Raw genomic sequence first — 24,237 nt, forward strand, 5'->3', positions numbered from 1 at the left:
GCTCGCTACCAAAACCTGCGGGCTCTCCTTCACCGCAGCCAACGTGAGTAAAACATTTAAATGTGTTAACCCTCGCAAGGCTGCCGGCCCAGACGGCATCTCAAGCCACGTCCTCAGAGCATTCGCAGACCAGCTGGCTGGTGTGTTTACGGACATATTCAATCAATCCCTATCCCAGTCTGCTGTTCCCACATGCTTCAAGAGGGCCACCATTGTTCCTGTTCCCAAGAAAGCTAAGGTAACTGAGCTAAACGACTATCGCCCCGTAGCACTCACTTCCGTCGTCATGAAGTGCTTTGAGAGACTAGTCAAGGACCAAATCACCTCCAACCTACTCGACACCCTAGACCCACTCCAATTTGCTTACCGCCCCAATAGGTCCACAGACGACGCAAATGCAATCATATTGCACACAGCCCTAACCCATCTGGAGAAAAGGAATACCTATGTAAGAATGCTGTTCATCAATTACAGCTCAGCATTTAACACCATAGTACCCTCCAAACTCGTAATTTAGCTTGAGACCCTCGGTCTCAACCCCGCCCTGTGCAACTGGGTCCTGGACTTTGACGGGCCGCCCCCAGAAATGCAGCACATTTCTATGGGCTAATAGCAGTAAGGCCAAATTCAATGTTTAGGAAAAAAATGATATTCTACCTACAGGGTTCCTAAAATAAATAATGAAATAGCTAAATGATCCTTGGTATGACCATCTTAAAACAATTCCATATGTTAGCTTAGTAGAAACCCAGCCCCGGGCCCTTAGACTCAAATACAATACATATTTCTATAAAAAGACAGGTGCTGCTGATAATATTGCCATTATCATCGAGGCAGAGGACATGTATATGTACCCCATGTATCTGATGCTGACTGGCCAGAAAGATTGTGGCATGGGCTACATAAACTGTAGTAAGACAGAGGGGCGCTGTTTAGCTCGCTATGATGCTTTCTCTGGTGACATTGTTTCACCCACTTGCAAATTGACGGAAAGTTGGCGGGTGCACAGCGCACTGTTTGGATGCTGGAGTTATTTTGGATGAACGTGCAAAGGCAACCTACTTTTTGAAGTGATTTGTTTGACAATCAGATGAAAAGATCATGATATGTCTTTACTATAAATCCCATAAAAAATGTGCAATGGGGGGACGGTCTCAAACTGGCCTCTGCCTGGGCCTCCAAAGCACAAAGTCCGCCTCTGCACATATATTGCTTTTTTCATCCATAGTTAGTTCAACCTTGGCAGCCATTCCTTGGATCCAGCTTGAGAACACAAAGTAAACCAGTCCAAAAGCCTGTCTTTGGCTGTGACTACTTACCACCACGCTCCCTTAATCTCCTCACACCAGTCAAGAAAGGATCCAATCTGCTACACTAGAACTATTTGGCTACCCTTTCCAGCTATTTATTTTGAGGAAATATGAACCCCAAGCAGCTCTACAATATACCATGGCCTTCAGTAGATATCAGTTCATCTTGAACCAAGATCTATAGACTCCTGTCACGTTGATTAATGATCGGAGGTGCAGGAATACGTAATAGGGGGGGTTTATTTACTCCATCCAAAAATACAGCATGTTCTTTTTTTTCAACTTTATTTAACCAGGTAGGCAAGTTGAGAACAAGTTGTCATTTACAATTGTGACCTGGCCAAGATAAAGCAAAGCAGTTCAACACATACAACAACACAGAGTTACACATTGAGTAAAACAAACATGCAGTCAATAATACAGTAGAAAAATAAGTCTATATACAATGTGAGCAAATGAGGTGAGATAAGGGAGGTAAAGGCAAAAAAGGCCATGGTGGCAAAGTAAATACAATATAGCAAGTAAAACACTGGAATGGTAGATTTGTAGTGGAAGAAAGTGCAAAGTAGAAATAGAAATAATGGGGTGCAAAGGAGCAAAATAAATAAATAAATACAGTAGGGGAAGAGGTAGTTGTTTGGGCTAAATTATAGATGGGCTATGTACAGGTGCAGTGATCTGTGAGCTGCTCTGACAGCTGGTGCATAAAGCTAGTGAGGGAGATAAGTGTTTCCATGTCATTAAAAGGCACGGGGACAAAGCCCAAAACAAACACGTATATAAAATACACAGGGATGTAACCCAAACAAAAGAGCGAGGTTTAAACCTCTATTAATTACACGGGACAAGCCCCGTAATAACACTACACGGGACGAGACCCGAAATAGTGCACAATACACGTAACACGAAAGCCGAAACAACAAAGCACAGGTACTCACAAGACCAACAGACAAGGGAACAATAACCGACCCGGACAATGGGGAACAGAGGGCACATGATAGCAGAAATCGTGGTAAAGTGAAGTAGAAAATAAAACAAATGCAGCACTAAGCATTCAAAGGCCTATGCTGGCTCTGTTGTAAATCTCAGCTGCCAATACAGTCCCAATTTCTGGTGGGGTAGGATTTAGTTTTTGTAGTTTTTAATTGTTCTAAAGCTGCCTCAGATAAATCAATAGTGCTGTCTCTCTGTGCGACTAAAGTGCAGGCCAGTGAAGATTAATCACTCAACCTCCTGCTTTCACTTCTCCAGACCCATCCTCTTAGAAGTGGATGACCCTTCCTATCAATATTTGCATGGTTCTCACAATGCGCCGGCCACCCTGCTAATTAAATGCCTATCAGTAATTAAACCAGGTGTGATTCTGCTATTATTGCACCATTTTCATCTGCTTAGCTAAACTCGTTTACGGTGTACATTGAGTTTATATACACTGAGGGTACAAAACATTATGAACACCTTCTCTTTCCATGACAGACTGACCAGGTGAATTTAAGTGAAAGCTATGATCCCTTATTGATGTCACTTGTTAAATCCACTTCAATCACTGTAGATGAAAGGAAGGAGACAGGTTAAAGAAGGATTTTTATGCCTTGAGACAATTGAGACATGGATTGTGGCAAGGAGTGGAACATAATACAGTAACTGAACATAGACAGCAACCAAGCTATGTCTACCATGGTTATAGCAGAGAATAGCCATAGTAAGCTTCTCCCAGGAGGGTCTCCACTTCAGACACTCGTTGAAAAGGCATTGGGCTTCGTGGACCACATTAACAATATATGAATCTCTACTTTCCTCTCTCTGCTGACAGTCTGGTGTTATTGAAATGTAATTTGTTTTGGGGAAACCTCTTGAGGTGTCTGGGGATTAGTGTGATGGACACACACAGGCACACAGACACACACACACACACACGCACACACACGCACACGCACGCACACACAAACACGCACAAATGAAAACAAATGAAAACAGATAGAAAGCTTACAATCCTCTATATTCTAGTGAGAGAAGATGGTGTTTCTGCCTGACAGTGGTCCTCTGGATTATATTAATGATCTGTATTTAAGAATCTCTGCCTGCGGCCTGAACGTCAAAGGACTACATCATAGAATTCCCCATACAATACTGCCCCCTGCTGTTATTCTCCAGAACACCTACTGTTACTATAGTCTGCAGGCTCTACCTGCATGGTCTCTTTCATCACCATGTCTCCTTATATTTTGTATCTCTGCAGTTGTGTGGTTCTCTATCTCGCCATGTCAGTACATTTCTGTCATTTTGCATGTCTGTCTCTCGTTTATTGTCTAGCAACATATGTCCTGTTTCCTTTCTTGCAAAATAGGTAGTTAGTAGTAGTAGTTATTTTATAATGTCTCTTAATTATGGAGCATGCTGTAATTAATTAACATCATGGATGCACCAACTGTGAAGCTACTGAGGAGGGGAGAGGGAGAGGGGTAGAGGGAGAGGGGGGGAGAGAGAGAGGGGGAGAGGGAGAGAGAGGGAGAGAGAGGGAGAGGGAGAGAGGGGGAGAGAGAGAGGGAGAGAGAGAGAAGTGCTGTTGGGGGAGAATCATGAAGATGCTGAGAGGACTTAATGTGATAGAATAAATTCATTCACTGATTTGTTTTATTGCTCATTTTACGTGTCTGTAACTTGGTTGGCTTACGAGATCCAAGATGAAGTATCCAGTGAGTTTCCTTTTTTACAGCTCAATACTGTAGACATAAAGATTATGCCGTTTATACTTTTTGTTTTAGGGAAATTGAGGAACAGAGACCCAGAGAATGAGACTAAGGAGGAGAGGGGGTCTCCCAAAGATCCCCTGGCAGCTCCAGTCACCCCCACTCTCATCACAAATGGGTAGTCAGAGGCAGGTGTGAAACAGCTACACCCCCAGCAGACAGGAGCACAACAAGTCCCCAGCAGCACAGTTGCCAGCCAGTGCTGATCAGAACACAGGCACAGCAAGCCATTTAACTAAAGAGCACCCCAGTGCTGGAGTGAAGGAGGTACAGTACAGTACACACTATCAGGTGGCGTGCTGATGAGATTTCCTCTCTGTCTCTATTGCTCAGACCTTAGGAACACCTTAACCGAGAGCATTGTTGAATTGAATTACAGTATTGAATCTCAGTTCCTCTCCTTTTATCGACTATTCCTTTGTGCATCCCCTACCCTCTCTCATGATTGCTCTATCCATATGTCCTTGTGTCTTTATCTATCGTTCTATCATTGTTCTGACCTACAGTATACCTCCTTATCGGTCTCTCCGTCTCTCGTCTTTGATATCCTACCTATCTACTGTATCGGCTGCTGCAGCCAGGTGAAAGCCAGATGGTATCCTTCTCCTTTTACGGTTAGGCAGATATCAGTGGTCTGGTTCTGGCTCCGTGTGAGGTCAAGGAGGGCACCACGTATGAGATTAAACTCAAAGGAGAGCTCTCACTGGTCACCTACAGCCTGGACAGAACAGAGATCGACTTTGGCCTTCAGGTATTTAGCTATACCATGATCATCCTGAAACTGTGTTAGTTGTGTCCGGTTTACTTGTGAAGAATAAAGGTATCTGTGAAAGCTTTCTTTGCTTGTGTTTTTCATTCGTCCCTGTTTGGGTGTGCAATGAATGCATCCAGGCAATTATCATTGATATTCAAACAGGGACTTTTTGATTTTTGATTTGTAAATGAGTGAATCAGCAGAATATCTCCTCCTTGCCGGTTCAGCATCAATTTTGGGATCTATTTTGCATCCTCTTCTCTTCTTTCTCCTGCAGTTGTTTGACCATCTGGCCGAGGTAAAAATCATCGTGAGGAACACAGGGAAGGTGGGCTTTGAGTTCAGTGCTCTGTTGGGGCACCGGGATGAGTGTGAGGACACTCGGCCTGGACATCCCTGATCCTCCCTAGAACGGTGAGACAGCCCATAGTATAGAGGATATACAGTGCTTTCTGTACCAATCCTCTCTACCAGCACCCCATGTTTAGTATTTAGCATAACTACATACACACATCTAGTGGTTTTACTGTAGCTATTTAGGGTGTTTTGTCTGTAACCATTTACCTGTCTCTCATTACTCAAAGGGCTACATCGAGGCGAAGGCTGAGCGGAAGCTGTCGTTGTACTATCTCCCTGGGATCCCTTAGGTTTTCCACAAGACTTTCCAGCTGCAGGTGGCTTTGTGTGAACCAGAGTGCATCGCTCTCAGAGGAGAGGGCATTTTCCCCAGGATGTGTCTGGACCCAGTGCTCTGTATGTGCCTTTGCTCATTGTGGAGTTCTATCTCCATACTGTGAAACAGTTTTGTTACAGTATGTAACTCTCCATTCTTGCCTTGTGTAGATGATGAGAGATATACTGCAGCGGTGAAGGAGTCCATGGAGGCCCTAGAGGAGGACAGGAGAGATAAAGGTACCAGTCGGCCTACAACTGGAGAGGACCTCCTGTCTGACGAGGACTACACCCCTACAGTCAGTATAGTCAACTCTATCACTAATCTATTTTCCCGTGATTCATGTACATAGATTTCACCATTAGCATTGTCGCCATAAGATGCCACAAAGCCAATTTGTGGCGCAAGAAGCTTAGCAGGTAGGCTCACATGCAGGTACGTAATCACACCATGGCTATGCATATATTCAGCTCATTACTGAAAATGGGACCTCATTAAGTCTCATGTTTAAGATCCTCTTGATGGAGTACACACTGGATTTTAGCTATGTGATCCAAGGTAGTGTTTCTACTCACATAGTTAGTCAAAGTGACAAACACTGGGCCCATGTCTGTTTCCTTCTGGGCTGACCGCCGATCACTTACAGGCACAGGGGGGTTCCTGGGCAGCATTTGGAATGAATGTAGATAGATAATGCTATATGTGGATAGATGCTATATGTGGATGGTTTTGATCCAGAGCTGTCTCTTGTCCTCGGGGTGAAGAACCTGCCCTATTGTTAGAGTGAGACTTCTGACGTGAAGTTTGAGCCAATCTGGATCTGGGGGAGATCAGCACTGTCATGCCTATACAGGCACAGCAGGAAAGCTGTTGCACGAATAGCTAACAGTAGGTCTCTACTTCAGTACATGGATTTTTTATTTTAAACAATTATTTAACCTTTATTTAACTAGGCAAGTCAGTTAAGATCAAATTCTTATTTACAATGATGGCCAAACCCGGGCGACACTGGGCCAATTGTGCGCCGCCCTGTGGGACTCCCAACCACGGCCGGATGTGATGCAGCCTGGATTAGACCAAGGGACTGCAGTAATGCCTCTTGCGTTGAGATGCAGTGCCTTAGATCGCTACGCACTCTGGAGTATCCTCTGTGTATGTGCTGTTTTGTTGTTTTCCAACATATGTGGAAAATATTTCGACCCTTAGTTTTTTAAGGTCAAACAGGCTGAATGTGCCATGGTGCCGTTGTACTGTGTGATGTGATTCCCAGATAGTTGGTGGCCCTGCAGTCCAGATCCGTCTGTGTGCAGTAGTCACCATATCCGCCCTCTCAACCTCCACGGATATGCTGCAGTTTGACAGCATCCAGTGTGGACTGTTTCAGGTGACCGCTGTCCAGCTGTTCAACCACGAGCCAGTCCCCTGTGAGTGGAGCATCGCAGAAGAGCAACAGCCCAAGAAGAAGGTACACTACCCAGCATAAGCACTGGTATTCTATACTGCCTCATGGTTTATAAGGGGTTTGTTGAAGCTGAGGGATATTTTCACAAACAGCAGGCAGCAAAACTGTACAGCACAAAAGAACACACCCTTTAAACAGATGACTTGTCAGCGTGTTTAACCTAAATGATGTGCTTTTACCATTAAAGCAAATAGCTAATTAGGTGCATTTTTGTTCATTATCTTGTGTTTTATTATGGATTAAATATTTAAAAACTGGATATTAAGGGTATTAGCTGCAGGGCTTTGGCCCATTTTTCGTCTTGTCTTGTGTGTCTTCAGAGAATAATTATAGACCCCAGGGTCCACACTACGTCTACTGAGAGGTGAAGCTCATCTCATTTATATTTGGGCTTTATCTTTACCAATAGGACTGCATTGTATCACAGAGTAAACCAATATCACGATACAAATATTCACCAAGTCCTCTTCAGTAATGAAATGATCCATATAGATATTAATTAGGCTATGGTATAGATATTGTATCTCTCTGTTATTGTTTAAATGTATTATACCATGGCATTGTTGAATACTCGTTTCTAATGGGCTTGAAGGGCATGCTAGAGCGTGCATTATTTCCCTATAATGCACAATATATTTGCACGGTAGAATTCAATGGCTATAGTTCTTACATGTTCTATGTTTGAGCTGCTTTTGAAAGCAAAAGTCGAATCGAAAACATGATTGGCATTATTGATTTCGATTTTCATAGTAGCAAGCTAGGACTGATGGTTTGGTTAGCTAAACTTGCAAGTCTGTTTGGTTACCAAGGCAACTACTGTCGCTAGCTAGTAAACTTCCTAGCTACTTCAGTGGATGTTGAACACATTTCTACCTGCAAATGAACACAATTCTGTGTTAAATTATAGCCTTGGTATAAAAGGGACAATCAACTCCGGGCTTGCGTTGTGGAAGACACCATCCACGTCGTTCATTATTTTCCAGAGAACGCATTTCCCCTCGTTGATTATCCCTTTCTTTACTGTTCATAACTGTTATTAATTCGAGGAATATGTGCCTATAGCCTGTGTTTAGATTGACAAGCATGTCCCCCTCCACCTGAGATGGAAGGCCAGATTGGAGCAGCATCCTTCTCCAGTTGTGTTTGAGATGCTTCCTTCAACAGGCGTGCTGTATCCTGGAGACAGGGTCAACATCCAGGTCGAATTCAGCCCAGCTGAGTGGGTAAGTAAGTCCAAAAGGCCCATTACAGTTTAATATATTTAAGCAGTCATGACTGCAGGGAACACGGCTCTCTCATAAATGACAGAAGAAGTTTGAACTTGTCTCTCTCTCGTCTGTTCTGTTAACATTGCATGTCGGCATTTTCTCAGTATTTCCAGAGTTCATCTTTTTCATGAATGATGGAGTCAGGATGAACTGGTCACAGCCAGCTGGGAACAGAAATGTGCCCTGGGAGACACAGATAAGAGGACAGACTCACAGAGGGCCTTATCTCTCTCGGCCGCATTAAGGACCTCCTCCATCAGATACACACACACCTATGACAGTTCTGCTGCCTGGTGCTTTAGAGTCTTGATGGCTTTTTGTGGAGATTAGCTGAACCTAGCTAAAAGATTGGTGAAGCCTCTACAGTGTGTGTCTGGTTGGTGAAAGTAATGTTGAAGAGTCAGGAAGAGACAGAGACAACTAAGGGAATACTGGGAGAAAGAGAGAGTGTTGGCTGAGCTGCAGTTCAGATGGTGTCTGGCTGCTTCCCTGGACGTGAATGGCTGTGTTGTTTCCATAGAGGGTATACAACCAGAGGCTGGTGGTGTCAGTGACCCAAAGCACCCAGAAGATGCTGCTGCTGGCCCAGGGGCAAGAAGAGGATCCCCAGCTGGAGTTATCCTCCTCTGTGCTGGAACTGGGACCCACCCTCCCATTCAGTGCTGGAGAGGATGCTGACGTGGTCATATGGAACCCCTGCCTCTTTCCCATCGAGTTCTAATCCCGGGAGTTTGCCAAGAAATACCAGGAGGAGAGAAGGTGAAATCTATTGACTGCCTCTAATGGTGAACCTTGGCAGACATGGTTCTTATCAAAGAAAACATCAATTTTATGTTGAATGATCTCCTATGTTCTGTTTAGGTTGTATTACCTTTCAAGTACTAAGAAAGACTGTTTAAGAGCTTTGGATTAAATCTCTCCCTCTCTCTTAAGATTCTGCGTATGATGAAGGGCTATGATGGCCAGCATTTCCTGCTGTTGCCCCCACGCGCCCCAGGAGAGTCACTAACTCCTGAGCTAATCGACTATTATAATGACCACAACTGTGAGGAGGAGGACGGTAGGTCTGCTCTGCGGTGGAATCACACTTGTATTTTTATTCTGCTGTCAGACTGTCTGAACATCTCTTATCAGGATGGAGAAGACATATCTATAAAATGAAAGCGTCTGCGGAGCAGTACATTAATATTTACTGATAGCTTACTGATTTAAAGGTCATGTATAATCCATTGGGGTGAGTTCTGGGACTTTCGGTATAAAAGGCCTAGTTTGATCTGCAGTGGAAGCATTGAGTTGACCTGAGATAATCTGTAGTGGAAGTTCTCACTGACTCAAAGCATTGTCTGGTTCCCCAGAGTCCAAGGCTGGCTCCTCTAAAGATGAGGAGGCGTCTGAAGCAGGGGAGAAGGGAGAGCAGAAGGAGGAGCAGGCCACCCCACCCCTTCCAGGACGACTCATGGAGGAAAAGAAAAAGGCAGCTCCCTTCAAAGATGAGACGTCATGTGGAGGTACTGAACAAGACCAAATACATAACACTACAACACTCCGAACAGTACAAATGACTTACCATTGCAGAAACAGATAGACCAGCTGAACATCATTCACACTGCTCACAGTATGCAACTTTGTCACAGAATACCACAGACACTATATGTCACGCTGGTATGAGTGATTCGGGAGACAGGCGCAGGAATGCGTAATAGCTTTTTTTATTTCACTCAAATTACAGCGTGCCATGTAAAGGCACGGGGACGAAGACCAAACAAACACATGTACATCACACAGGGTTGAAACCCAAACAAAAGAGCGAGGAGTACCTCGAATAAATAACACAAGAGCACAATGATTAACACACGGGACGAGACCCGTAATCATCAGCGCAATCCACAATGGCACGAAAGCGCAAAACACACAGCACAGGTGCTCGCACGACCAATGGACATAGTAACAATAATCGACAGTCCAATGGTGAAACATTTATACAAATACAATCAGTGGGAATGGGGACCAGGTGTGCGCAATGACACAGTTCAGAGGGATCCGTGACACTATAATAGTCATAGAGAGCAAAAACAGCAGGTATCATGTTGCATTCTGTCCCTAGACCTGATCAAAGACACAGTGGACAGCAGGACTGCCAGTGTGGGGGACATGGAGGTCAACCCAGTGTCCAGAGCTATCGCCCACCACATGGGCATTGACCTATCACCTGAGGGCCAGGCTGCACCAAACCGTCGGACATCGCAGTCATTGTGCATGGGCCTCCCCTCTCAGGAAGTAGCAGTGAGAAAAGCATTTATCTGTGTGCACTGTCCTCAGGGATGACCTCTGCTAACCTGCAGGCCCACAAGCTGTGTGCCAATGCTGCCATTGAGCATGCTCAGAAGAGGGTGGAGGAGGCCGGTGAGTCTCAGCTTGATCGATAGGTATTTACAGTGTGTCTCAAAGCCTAACATTAAACTAACTTTGGATGAACTAAATACTGTGTTTGTAGTTGTCTCTGCTGGTCAGGGTGCTGGTACTCTGAGTGTGGAGACTATAGCCACACACACTGCTGAGGGCAGTCAAGTCAACGACCCCCATCCATCTCTACCAGTAACAAGGACAGTGTTGTGGGTCGGATGAGGATTTAACGGATCACTGCCCCTTCAATGGTACCCGCAGCTCATCACAGTAGTGTGTATTACTATATCAAAGCTAGGAGTTTGTAATGTCTCTTGTTAGTGCTTTCTTTCTGTGCAGGGTGGTGTTCCTATCCACCGGCAGCTGAGCATCAATGTGAGTGTGAGCCAGGTCGTAGAGCTGGGCCTGATGAACTGTCTGCTACCAGACCAACTGTTGGTGAGCATCCTCTCAGAGAGACCACAGGTGACATACAGTACAGAGACCCACAGAGCCTATATGGGCCTCCCAGTCCTTGGTCTGGGATGTTTCAAGTTTTATTAGACATACAGTATGTACAGGATACACATGGTATACACTGTCCAACAAAATGCTTACTTGCAGGTTCCTTCTCAACAATGCAACAACAATAATTTATAGTCCATGGACCCTGAATAAATCTCCTGTGTGATCCTTGAGCGTGTAAATGATGCATGTGTTGTATGTGTTGTCCCCTGGCAGCTGAGTGACTGTCACCGGGGTGTTGTGATGGACGGGATGGAGACGCTGTCCTGCCGCTACCCCAGCAGCAAACAACTACTATGCCTTCAAAGCCAAGGAGAGGGCACAGAGAGAGGCAGAGGGTGAGGACAAACTAGTCCAAAGGAGACTGTGCCATATAAACCTCTCTGTTTTTGGGAGGGACTATCCTAGTGGAACAGAGACCCTGAAGAGCAACAGACTGCCGCCTCTTGAAGAGGTAAATACGTATTGACCTTTCTATGTATTTTTGCCCATGAATTTATTATAATAATAATAATGATGATCTTTAATTGATGTCCCCCTCTCTTCTCTGTTCCCCATGTGTTTGAGGGTTTAGGGCTTGGACTCAAAAGCCCTCCTATCCCCTCCTCCACTATCTTCTCTGTCATACCCTACCCTAAGAAGAGGCCTGTGCATAGCAGATCATTAGTTGCTTCCCCTTCATGGTGCCCTCAGCCCCAGAGGAAGCTTAAGGCTCGGTCAAGGTATAAAGGTCCTCCATGAAAAATAGCATAACTTCACACATCAAACCACTATTGCCACCATATTCACTTGTTTATATTGAACTCCTTGCTTACTCTGAAAAACATGATTGATGATACTGTATTAACATTATGTCTAGACTTATGCTCATTCCCTGGAACACTTGTTAACCTCGTTAACAACTGTTTCTGTATGCACTTTACGTTTGTCCATTTAAATGGGATGATAAATGAATTAATGAAGCTATTAATTATAGCCAGATCTAACTGAATGGGTCTTACAGGAAGAGGTGGTGACCTCTACTGAAGGACGGGGGAAGAAGGCAGACATGGGCAGAGAGAGTCAGAAAGACAAGAGACGCACCCTAGCCAAAAAGGGGTCCAGGACCAATGACACCCACTCCCCTCCTCTAAACGCTGTGACTCGCTTATTTGACACTGAGCAGTGCCAACAGGAGTCCCAACAGGAGGGCAAACTACATAAGAATACACAAGAATAAACACTGATGTGCATGAATGTGACTTAAAGGTTTGTGTTGTTTTCTATAGGCTCACCACATTCCACTGGAATGTCCCGCCCTATGGAGAGGCGATCCTGAAGATCTGATTCCACTCCCAAGTCCCTGGCAAGTTTGACAAAACACTGAACTTTGAGTTGTTGGGTACCAAGATATGTTCCAAAATGTACTGTGGGGGAATCTGTCCATCAGCAGATACACACAGTGAGTATTGTTTGTTTCTAAAAGACATTTGTGTTTTTTTTATTCCTTGTGAAATATAACCAATAAGTAGCTGAATTTTGTCAGATCTCATACTTTTTTCTAGGTTGAAATGTTTTATTATCGCTGTAAATGATGTGTTGAGTGTGTGTCGTTTGGTCTATCCCAGGATGGTATTTGCCCACAGGAAGAGGGTCCTTTGATGAAGCGTTGCAGAAGAGCTACATCATCCGCTCTGGCCTCTATGAGTTTGGCCCGCTTCTCTGTGGGAAGACCACAGATAGGTAAGGGGATTAACTTCCACTACCCTACTCTGTGAGTTTATTCACTGTAACTCCGTAGAGGACAGCATGTGTGATGCATGCCTGTGTGTTACCTGTCTGTGCCATAGGTGTAAAGAGAGAAAGTATCCAGAGAACATGGAAAGGCTGGTGATACACAACAACTCCCCACTTGATGCTGAGATTCACTTCTTCTTCCAGCATGACACCAAGGCTGCCACCTACCAACTGGACCCTCCCAACATGACCCTTAAACCCATCGAGAGACAAGAAGCCAATCAGAACTCCTCATAACATCGTAGAATGTAGTCTGAGATGTCAGATTTGTCAGAACCCTGGCTGTGTGATACAAACGTACCTAGAAGTTATCACTGTTCACTACTATTATCAGTGAACAGTTTCACATTCATTTACTTTTGTTCTCTTTTTGAAACTTTGTGCGATAAGCACAGTGTTCCAATAATCCACGGTTGTGCCCTGGCTGATGGAGACAGTGTGGTGTATCAAAGAGAACCCAGAGCCAGCATTTCTGCTTCTCCTGTCGCGGGGTCCGTCCCGAACTCGAAGCGAGCAGAAGCATTTTGAAAGAATCTGCTGCACAGGTCTGAAATTAATTAATGCTGTAATTAACATTACCCAGAACTACTGTATAGCTTTTTAACATGCTTCAGTAACAAAGTAGGAGATTTGTTTTTGCCATGGTAGTTTTCTGTTGATTTTCCTTTCGACTACTCTACTCCATTCTCCCTATGCTGGTTGTGAACCTCAGGAAGAACACGAGGAGTCTGTACCTGCGTAACAACACGCTGCTGTCCGCAGCCTGGAGGCTAGAGGTGCTGGGGGATGAGTTCAGTGTGTCCCAGGACCAGGGCATGATACTGCGGGATCCTTGGTATGTCCCTACCCTAAACCCCTAACCCTAAACTTAAACCCTACCTTTACTCAAACCATAACCTAAACCATAACCCTTACCTAACCCTAACCCTAACGTTAATTCTTACCTTAACCATTTTAAATTTCAACTTCAAAGGGGTAGAGACGCCCCAAGGATCCCGGATAGCATGGACCCTTGTCTCAAACCAGATAGCACGATTGCCGTCTGCATTGATCGGTTGAGGAACGAGCGTTGCTTAGGAGTGACGCCATCTGACGTGAGACAATGGCACATCTGTCAAGGTGTTGGGTGCGTACTGGTAGTGAAGTCAGGTGCAGGAGAGCAGAGAGTTGTGAACAGGCGCACACTTTATTGAGGCAGGAGAAAACAGCAGATGAATGCAACTGCGTCAAAACCTCCAGCCACAATAGCAAAAGTGCAGAGCGCAAAACACAGTCACAAAAGCTAATGATATCAAAATAAACATACTATGTGCAATAACACGGATCATAAACACCAGCCTGGCGCGTAACCTCAAACACGTAACACGAAACAATTTCACACAAAGACATGGGGGGGAACAGAGGAATAAATACATGCAGTGTGATTGGGAATGTAAACCAGGTGTGCAGGGAACAGGACAAAACAAATGGAACAATGAAAAATGGATCGGCGATGGCTAGGAAGCCGGTGACGTCGACCGCCGAACGCCGCCCGAACAAGGAGAGGAGCTGACTTCGGCGGAAGTCGTGACACTACCCCCCCTTGACGCGCGGCTCCAGCGGCGTGCCGACACCGGCCTCGGGGACGACCCAGAGGGCGAGGTGCAGGGCGATCCGGCCGGCGACGGTGGAACTCCCACAGCAGTTCAGGGTCCAACACATCTGCCACTGGAACCCAGCACCTCTCCTCCGGGCCGTACCCCTCCCACTCCACGAGGTACTGAAGGCCCCCGGCCTGACGCCTCGAATCCAGGATGGAATGAACGGAGTACGCCGGGGCCCCCTCGATGTCCAGAGGGGGCGGAGGAATCTCCCTCAGATTCCTGGAGTGGACCAACCACCACCGGCCTGAGGAGAGACACATGGAATGAGGGGTTAATGCGGTAATCGGGGGGAAGTTGTAACCTATAACACACCTCGTTCACTCTCCTCAGGACTTTGAATGGCCCCACAAACCGCGGGCCCAGCTTCCGGCAGGGCAGGCAGAGGGGCAGGTTTCGGGTCGAGAGCCAGACCTGGTCCCACGGTGCGAACACCGGGGCCTCACTGCGGTGACGGTCTGCGCCCACTTTCTGGCGCAGCACAGTGCGCTGAAGGTGGACATGGGCGGCGTCCCATGTTTCCTCCGCGCGCCGGAACCAGTCGTCCACCGCAGGAGCCTCGGTCTGACTCTGATGCCAAGGAGCCAGAACCGGCTGATACCCCAATACACACTGGAAGGGGGTGAGGTTAGTGGAGGAGTGGCGAAGTGAGTTCTGGGCCATCTCTGCCCAGGACACGAACGCTGCCCAATCCCCCGGCCAGTCCTGGCAATAGGACCTCAGAAACCTACCCACATCCTGGTTTACTCTCTCCACCTGCCCGTTACTCTCGGGGTGAAAACCTGAGGTAAGGCTGACCGAGGCCCCCAGACGTTCCATGAACGCCTTCCAGACCCTCGACGTGAACTGGGGACTCCGATCCGACACTATATCCTCAGGCACCGTAGTGCCGGAAGACGTGTGTAAACAAGGCCTCCGCAGTCTGTAGGGCCGTAGGGAGACCGGGCAAAAGGATGAGATGACAGGACGTAGAAAAATTATCAACAATAACCAGGATCGCCTTCATATTCTGGGAACCTGGTCTGTAGGACAGGGTAAACACAAAACGGGTAAAGAACATGGCCCACCTTGCCTGACGAGGATTCAGTCTCCTCGCTGCCCGGATGTACTCCAGGTTGCGGTGGTCAGTCCAGATGAGAAAAGGGTGTTTAGCCCCCTCAAGCCAATGTCTCCACGCCTTCAAAGCCTTAACCACAGCCAACAGCTCCCGGTCCCCCACATCATAGTTCCGCTCCGACCGGGCTGAGCTTCTTCGAGAAGAAAGCTCAGGGGCGGAGCTTCGGTGGCGTGCCCGAGCACTGAGAGAGCACGGCTCCTATCCCAGCCTCGGACGCGTCCACCTCCACTATGAACGCCAAAGAGGGATCCGGATGGGCCAGCACTGGAGCCGAGGTAAACAGAGCTCTTAGGTGCCCAAAAGCCCTGTCTGCCTCAACCGACCACTGCAGACGTACAGGACCCCCCTTCAGCAGTGTGGTAATGGGAGCCACCACCTGGCCAAGACCCCGGATAAATCTCTAAAGACAAAACAAATGGAACAATGAAAAATGGAGCGGCGATGGCTAGAAAGCCGGTGACGTCGACCGCCGAACGCCGCCCGAACAAGGAGAGGAGCCGACTTCGGCGAAGTCGTGACACCATCAACCTAAAGGGAGCCATATGCCTTGAGGTACATTACTGGATGATGATTGATTTGATGTTTGGTATCGACTGTTGTATTATTCCTGTTTACCTCATATTGTTGTTTTGTGCCTTTCTGTCTGTGTGTTGCCGTGTGTGTTAGGTGTCTGATGTGAGGAACAGACAGCCCCGACCACCTCCATGTAGACTGTGCCAAGGAGGTGACCGTGACCTTCTGCTCAGAGCCGCCCGTAGTGCTGACTGCCCAGCCTATCAAGTGTAAGCTGTGCAGGGTGGTGTTCCAGCAGCTTGTGGACCAGGTGCCAGAATCGAGAGGACCGCCTCAGGACCATCATGTGGGTTAACTCTGGGAAGCAGGCGGGTAGTCAACAGCCTGCAAAGAAGAAGGTAAAGTCACACATAGCTATAAGGCTACCTTTTTGTGACTGTATTTATTGTTTATCATCATGACCCATGCAGGGAGGATATTTCCTGACTACCCAGACTCCTTGCTCTGGCCAAATGCTACACCACGCCCACGGACATCAGTTTCTTCACAATCAATGTGGATCTGAGTCCCTCCCCAACGATTTCTGGAATGCAAACACATTCTATCCATTCTGATTGGTCCCAGAAACCCATGGGTTGGGTCAGAGCCAGGGTAAGGCAGCGTTTTGAAAATGTGTCATTAGCTTTAATACTCTGATTGGTTAGAGATGATCCAATTGCTGATGACTGTTTTGTACAACACCCCTTATTTTGACGTTACCACAAATGACTTCAAGGGTGGCTGTCTCAGAATGAAATATGTTGTGAACAGACAGCGGTGGAAGAATCCCGTTTGAGTCGTCAGGCAAGGGATGAGAGGCCATTGTATTTTAAATCCAGTAACTTGTGAAGTAAATTGAGTGTGCCCTGTCTGTCCCCAGGGGATTGAGACAGACACAGGGCTATGGTCGAGAACTCATTCAGAGTTATGGAACTAAGCATCAGTGCTGTGTGTGATTATGCCAAGTTCACCTTGAAGCGGTGACCATCCACATCAAAGTACACACTGCTCTATCAGACCAGGCTCACCAAACAGTGTATCTGGTGAATAGGGAGAATCAGCCCTTCCAGTTTATCGTTGAAGAAATGTCTTGCCACTCGGAAGCCTATCTGGACAGCTTGCAGCTGCAGCCTATGTAAGGGGTAGTGTCACCTAAAGACAGGTGTGTGACTCAACTCTCAGCTTATCAGTGGTACATCAACAAATCATCTAAATGTAATGTAACCGAATGGTGTAGCAGTCCATCTGTTGTTACAGTTAATGCATTGTCAGTGATACCTTTGACACAAAGCATCCTCTCTCTCTTGGTGTCCTGCAGGTTTCCTGTGGTAGTGTCCTTCACCCCAACACAAGATGGAGTGGTGATCTTTAACCTGCTAGTTCAGGTGAAGGGGAAGGTCCAGCCCCTCACTATGAATGTCAAGACAGAGGGCTATAGCATGAACGCCTATATGCTGTGTGAGAGCACCGAGGGAGGCGTTGCTGAGCTGTCTCCAGGCAACTCTCCTCACCAGGTGGACTCAAACGGGTGAGAAATGTCGGCTTCAAAGCTTAAGACTCAGACAGAAAGGCTAATTATACACTCAACTCCTCATAATGCAAATTCACAGCTACCTTTTCACTCCTTTGCTTTGTCTGAAGTTTTATAATGACATTCTTCCCCCTGCAGTAGTGTGTGCTCAAAGACGTGGGCCTCAACATCAAAGGATCTCTTAGCAGAAATGAATCTCCCTCTTTCTCCCTCTATGTCTACCACTTGTTCTGATTCATGATTTTCTCTCTCTCTCTCTCTCTCACTCACTCACTCAACTCACTCACTCACTCACTCACTCACTCACTCACTCACTCACACTCACACACACACACACACACACACACACACACACACACCTTTTCAGATTAAGAATGGGCCTGCGTTCCGCTGCTCCATCCTGATTTCAGCTGGCCTGGATTTCTCCTTCCTCAAACACACCTTTGTAATGGGCTTAATCTACGATGCAGGGATGGTGCCAGCTATACAGACACTGACCATAAGCAACAACGGAGAGAGGGGCATCAGGTAATTGCTGACAAGTTGCTTCGCACTCTGCCTTTGTTTGAGCTACAACTTTAAAACCGAAAAAAACCCAGCCTACATCCATTGACAGGCTCGCTGTTGGCCCTTTTCATTTTCTCTCGTTTATACTTCCAAATGAAATGTAATGAAAAGGACAGAGGGCCTCACTGCACTGGCAGGGAAAAGCAGAGGTCATATATATTAGTGACTCTCAATGAAAGAGCTGCCATAGCGTGTTATTCTCCTCTTCAGTCCAGATCAGAGATAATCAACTAGATTCAGCTGCGGGCCGTTTTTTTCCGGAGCGGATGGTCGGGGGGCCGGAAAATAATGACATCTAATTAGTAGACTGCAAATTGACAGCACGAAGCCCAAACCGATATAATATTTGACTAAAACATAACAATTTCAAACCTTGCTTACATTTTATTTGATCACGTCGTGTCTCTCTATTATGCGTGGGAATACTTGGGAACAGATTTTTTATTTCTTTTGTTGCTCAGAAAGAAATAAAACCACCAGCGGGCCGTCAGTTGGGGAATCCTGGTGTATATTGTCAGTTCTCTAACACCCCGTTTCGGGAGGCGGGGTTCCAGCTGGAAGTGCTGCCCCCTGGTGGGTCCATGGAGGTGCCCATCACCTTCTACCCACAGGAGGCAGTGCAATACCATGAGCGAGTGGTCTTTGAGATCAATGACTGTGCCGAGCAGGTGGTCGAGACCCTAGGTCAAGGAATTGAGATGAAGGTGAGGAGATGTCTGTGTGTGTGTATGTGTGTGTGTGTGTGCATACGTGTGTGTGCTTGTGTTGTGTGCTTGCATGCGTCTTTATGCATACATTTTCTGTGCACTTCATCCTCCCAGGTTGACTTTGAGGACACCAGACACAAGGTGGTGATTCTGGGGGCTCTGCAGATTGGTCAGAAGATCAGGAGGGTGATTCCCCTGGTGAACAACAGCCACTCCTATCTGACCTGCTCCCTTCTGCTCAGCTCCACTGAACACACTCTGCTTGACTCCAGGGTACTGTACGCCTCTCAGAACCACCTCAACATCACTGTCACTGTGTCCTCTCGCTGAAAGGCAAGCCATATGGCTACCTCGACCTGGCAAGTAGTACAGTAGCTAGATTAATGGATGTTTTGCTCAGAATGTAGCTATAAAGAGAACACAGTTGAGAGTTGTCATACTAGTTGAGTTCTACCTGTGTGAGTGAGTGTGGTGAGACGTGTATTCCTCTCCTGTACCGTAGGTGCTGTTAGTGAAGTCAGGTGAGGTGACCCTGAAGCCTTTTGGGGGCCGCTGTCTGGTGGAGGTGCTATTCTCTGCCAGGTAGCGCATGGCTCCCTTCACCTCAGAGCTGTAACTTGAGTGTCTGGGCACGGTACGCCCCCTGCTGGTGCTGAATGGCTGCTGTCATGGCATGGAGGTCAAGCTGGACCAGGACTACCTGCCCTTTGGAGCTGTCGCTCAGCGCTGCAAGGCCATAAAACGCATCATGCGGACCACTGGAGAAATTGGAGCCAGGTAGGTACTCTGACACACATACCGGTGCTCATGATACATTTTGATATTTTGCTAGTTCCAGTGGGATATAAAGAGGTTTGGCAGAGACATCACCCCTGCAGAGGGCTACATCTGCCCTGGGATGGAGGTTCCCTTTGAGGTGGCCTTTGCCCCTGTGGAGCTGAGTCAGGACCTGAAATATAATGACCTGCTCTACATACACCGTAGAGGGAGCCATCAAATTCACCCTGGCAGGCTCCTGAATCATGCCCCCCATCATTGACCTTGTCCTACCTCACAAATCAGCGCTGGACTCTGAAGCCTGTGATCGAGGGGGAACACTGGAGTGGCCCTCCTCCTTCATCATTGATCCCTACCAGCAGCACAAGGCTTATGAGATCACATACAAACCCATGGTCTTGACCCCCGATGGCCAGAAGCACCTGGGGAGAGACACTTTTACTGGAGCGTCTTAGTAGTCTCGAAAACCAGACCCTAGGCAAGCCGGGAAATTAGATAATTGTGGGAGGCAACGCGGATGTCTAGAGGGATTACTGTCTTAGCTCTAGAACAGACTGAGTGTGTCTGTAGTGTGAAGAGCCTTGAATATGAGGACACATTCTGTTGCTGACAATGAACGTCAAAGCCCTTTTAGATGAGTTATTTTGGTTTTGTCAAATAATATGTTTATATGATACAGTATATTATACCATTACGTACTGTAGATGCATCCTGTTATTCATCTCAGTTGCTTGACCACACTGTCTTACTCTCCTCTTCCTCTTCCAGGACTCCGTGTTCTTCTTCCCAGATGGGACAGGCATACTCTACACTCTGCATGGCACTTCTGAGGCTCCCAAGGCTGTGGTCGTACATTGAGACAGGGCCTGTCCACAACTGACGCTCCAACCCTCAGCAGTACCACACTACTACTTTAGCAGGATGTTTATCAGCTGCTTAACACATTGTAATGCCACTGCTTTTACCTCTGTCACACTACACTACATCACCACAACTTTGTCAGCTGCCAGTACTAAGATGTTCTGTGTGCAGGTTCCTTGCTGTGGTGGAGATCATCAAGCACTGTGCCCCTGAAGGGCCTGGACTATCTGGATGTACCAGCTCTGGCCAAGAGGGACTACACGGTCTTCTTCTTCACCTACAAGAAGGGCCAATGCAATGCAGACGTCAGTGGAGAGAATCTGCTCATGTAGATGTACATAAAAAAATGCATACTGACCATCTTCAGGTACTTATAGATTCCAAAACCCAGATCATCACTCCACCTTGCTACCTACTGATAGTTGAAGGCTGTAAATGCAGCTGTTTTCCAAGTTGATTTGTATTCAATCATATGTGTCCTGTCCTCCTCTAATGAGTCTACAGGGGAGTACCTGTTCTCCTACCTTAACCACAAGGCCACAGAGCCGGGTGTCATCAGCACAATAGATATGGTGACTCCGGTGCGCCAGACAGCCTCTGCCTCTGTGAGGATGGAGAACCTCATTAGCCTGTACTTCAGTGCTCAGTGCCGCAGTCCAGATGTCACTGTCTCCACAACTATTGTGCCTGCATTCTCCAAGGTGGGTCGGCATGCATCTAACGTAATGACAAGATTGTTCTTTATCTTGGCATACACAGTGTATCATTCAAATGCATGACTGTTCTATTTTTGTTTGGTTTATTTCAATTGCAGGCTACCCTGTCATTTGAGTACCAGCCTTTGTGAGCGGGCGAGTCCCCCGCTCGTCCCATTCTTCATAATGGAGAGTTGGGCTACTTCCACTATGAACGTTTGCTGAAGGCTCTGCCAGCACCACATGAGAAACCGTTCTACTTCCGTGCTCCGCTGGGCATCGGACACTCTGTCTGTCAAGTTCACTACTCCCGTGTCAAGGCAGAGTATGCCTGCAAGGTTCTGGAGCCACCTGTAATCATTTACCCACATAGCCAGGCACACATGCTTCATGGCCACTGTTACCTGGAAATCTATTGGAGTCTCACTGCATTTCTCCAAAAAATGTAGAGAATATCTTGTAGACATTGGACAATACCACCTTTAGCATTTCCATGATAGATTTAACACATACTATCAGGGAATGCACTATCATAAAATGATGTCTATGATGATATGACATACAGTTGAATTCGGAAGTTTACATACACTTAGGTTGGAGTCATTGAAATTAGTTTTTCAAGTACATTTGTTTTGGCAAGTCGGTTAGGACATCTAGTCATTTTTACAACAATTGTTTACAGACAGATTATATCAGTTATAATTCACTGTATCACAATTCCAGTGGGTCAGAAGTTTACATACACAAACTTGACTGTGACTTTAAACAGCTTGGAAAATTCCAGAAAATGATGTAATGGCTTCAGAAGCTTCTGATAGGCTAATTGAGATAATTTGAGTCAATTGGAGGTGTACCTGTGAATGTATTTCAAGGCCTACTTTCAAACTCAGTGCCTATTTGCTTGACATCATGGGAAAATCAAAAGAAATCAGCCAAGACCTCAGAAAAAACATTGTAGACCTCCACAAGTCGGGTTCATCCTTGGGAGCAATTTCCAAATGCCTGAAGGTACCACGTTCATCTGTACAAACAATAGTACGCACGTATAAACACCATGGGACCACGCAGCTGTCATACCACTCAGGAAGGAGATGCATTCTGTCTCTTAGAGATTAACTTACTTTGGTGCGAAAAGTGCAAATCAATCCCAGAACATCAGCAAAGGACCTTATGAAGATGCTGGAGGAAACAGGTACAAAAGTATCTATATCCACAGTAAAACGAGTCTCATATCAACATAACCTGAAAGGCTGCTTAGCAAGGAAGAAGCCACTGCTCCAAAACCGCCATAAAAAAGCCAAACTACGGTTTGCAACTGCACATGGGGACAAAGATCGTACTTTTTGGAGAAATGTCCTCTGGTCTGATGAAACAAAAATAGAACTGTTATGTTTGGAGGAAAAAGGGAGAGGCTTGCAAGCCGAAGAACACCATCCCAACCGTGAAGCACGGGGGTGGCAGCATCATGTTGTGGGTGTGCTTTGCTGCAAGATGGACTGGTGCACTTCACAAAATAGATGGCATCATGAGGGAGGAAAATTATGTTGATATATTGAAGCAACATCTCAAGGCATCAGTCAGGAAGTTAAAGCTTGGTCGCAAATGGGTCTTCCAAATGGACAATGACCCCAAGCATACTTCCAAAGTTGTGGCAAAATGGCTTAAAGACAACCAAGTCAAGGTACTGGAGTGGCCATCACAAAGCCCTGACCTCAATCCTATAGTAAATTTGTGGGCAGAACTGAAAAAGCGTGTACGAGCAAGGAGACCTACAAACCTGACTCAGTTACATCAGCCCTGTCAGGAGGAATGGCCAAAATTCATCCAACTTATTGTGGGAAGCTTGTGGAATGCTACCCGAAACGTTTGACCCAAGTTAAAGAATTTAAAGGCAATGCTACCAAATACTAATTGAGTGTATGTAAACTTCTCACCCACTGGGAATGTGATGAAAGAAATAAAAGCTGAAATAAATCATTCTCTCTACTATTATTCTGACATTTCACATTCTTAAAATAATGTGGTGATCCTAACTGACCTAAAACAAGGAATTTTTACTAGGATTAAGTGTCAGGAATTGTGAAAAACTGAGTTTAAATGTATTTGGCTAAGATGTATGTAAACTTCGGACTTCAACTGTAATGCAATATCACGACTTCCGCCGAAGTTGGTCCCTCTCCTTGTTCGGGTGGCGTTCGGCGGTCGACGTCACCGGCCTTCTAGCCATCGCCGATCCACTTTTCATTTCCCATTTGTTTTGTTTTTGTCATACACACGTGGTTTCAATCCCCCAATTACCTGTTCATTATTTAACCCTCTGTTCCCCCATGTTTGTTTGTGAGTGATTGTTTCTATGTAGGAAGGTCCGTTATTGTGGGCTCTGTTTTAGTATTGCATTTACTATATGTTGAGTAAAATACGGTTATTTACTCATATCTGCTGTCCTGCGCCTGACTCCTATACACCAGCTACACACAGACTTCCTTACATGCAAATGCAATGTTCTATGTGTACTGCTGCACCCCTCCCAAGCTCTGAACCCCTTCACCATCTGCGGTGGATCCAACGTGTCCATTCCCTTTAAGAACCGTGTTTGTCCAGACCACCACTTTCTCCTTCCAGGTGGACAACCCATTCATCACTGTGAAGGGTTTGGAGACCCTCAGGCCCAAGAAGACCCACAACATCCTGGTGATGCTCGAGGGGTCTCCCCCTGGCTACCGGGGGCCCTATAAGTCAGACGCTGACCATTTCCAGCCCATGCTCTGAGGGCCACAGCCAGAGCATCTCCTGGGTCTTCTACGTGAAGGGTTAATGTCCTGAGCTGGCCCAGAGGGACAAGACCTCCTAGAGGAGGGACAACCTACACATTGTCTACAGTCCAATGCAC

General features: G+C 46.4%; 1 pseudogene; it reads left to right on the top strand.

Annotated features, from left to right (window-relative positions):
• Window positions 1–24,116, top strand: part of LOC115197767 (hydrocephalus-inducing protein-like) — a 63,302-nt pseudogene extending 39,186 nt beyond the window's left edge.
• The last annotated feature ends 121 nt before the right edge of the window (window positions 24,117–24,237 follow it).

This window comes from Salmo trutta, chromosome 7, assembly GCF_901001165.1.
Source record: "Salmo trutta chromosome 7, fSalTru1.1, whole genome shotgun sequence".
NCBI lineage: Eukaryota > Metazoa > Chordata > Actinopteri > Salmoniformes > Salmonidae > Salmo > Salmo trutta.